Raw genomic sequence first — 1,128 nt, 5'->3', positions numbered from 1 at the left:
GAAAAGTTGACGATCTGTAACAGGTCTGACTCTAAAGTCTTTGAGACCTTTTTGAAAAAACTTGTTGGCAGGACATCTAAACAGCAAGAGGAGGAGTTCAGTTGACCAACTGAAGTTGAGTAGAGCTTCAGCAACATTTGTTTGCATATGATGTGTTTGATGAAGCTACATGTTTGCAAATATTTGACTCTTTATTGATATGAATGCAGAGTTCACCAATCAATCTTATCCATATTCTGCTTTAAAAATATGTTGTTTAAAAAACAAGTCATAAGAAAATAAAAGCTTTTGAAAAATCCATTTTGTGTTATCCTTTTGCCAATATTCTATTACATATAAATGCTTAATAATCCCTTATATTTCTATATAAAAAGCACAAGAAGTCAAAGAAACATGATCAAAAACCAAGAAGAAGAGGTAAAGTGATTAACTTAACAGTTTGATTTTGCATGTGGTGCGTTACGTTACTACACTTTTACATTACATTAATGATTATGTTCTCTCAATTGCAGTCCAAATCCTAAGCACGTGGTCACCCGGTATAACAAGATTTTGAGGCTGTTTAGAGGAGGCACCATGTCTGCTGCCTTTAAACGTCTGGGAGTGGAATGGAACACGATTGTGGCAACTGCTCCAATTGCTGAGCTGTTCATTGTTGCACCTGAGAGCTATAAAGAATTAGAAAAAAACAAGCAGGGACAGAAACTTTCATTGTTTGCTAGGAAAAATTCAAAGCCTATAAGTCTTCAGGGAAGTTGCTTCCTCTTAAAACGCCTCTGTCAGTGTGCCTCAGGGTGGCTGTGGCTACAATGTAGCTTGCCATCACCAGTGTGTGAATGTGTGTAGGACTGGATGTGTATAGCGCTTTGCGGTCCTTAGGGACTAGTAAAGCACTATACAAATACAGGCCAGTTACCATTTAAAACAAAGAAAGATTAGATTTTTGTTGTTTTTTTAAATGGTGAAATGTGGTGAGAGTCCACCATTGTTAACAGCTTAAAAAAAAGACAAGTTATATATTCCAGTTGATTGGTCAATTGTTTGTAAAAAAAAAAAAAAATTCTGATGCAAAAGAGCCAAACGGGACAGGCCAAAAAAAAAAAAAAAAAAAAAAAAAAAAAAAAAAAT

The sequence above is a fragment of the Haplochromis burtoni genome, unplaced genomic scaffold (genome assembly GCF_018398535.1).
Source record: "Haplochromis burtoni strain Fernald_Lab_line unplaced genomic scaffold, NCSU_Asbu1 Contig_1163, whole genome shotgun sequence".
Taxonomy (NCBI): Eukaryota; Metazoa; Chordata; class Actinopteri; order Cichliformes; family Cichlidae; genus Haplochromis; species Haplochromis burtoni.
The sequence above is the reverse complement of the archived record's forward strand: the minus strand, read 5'-3'. Positions refer to the sequence as shown.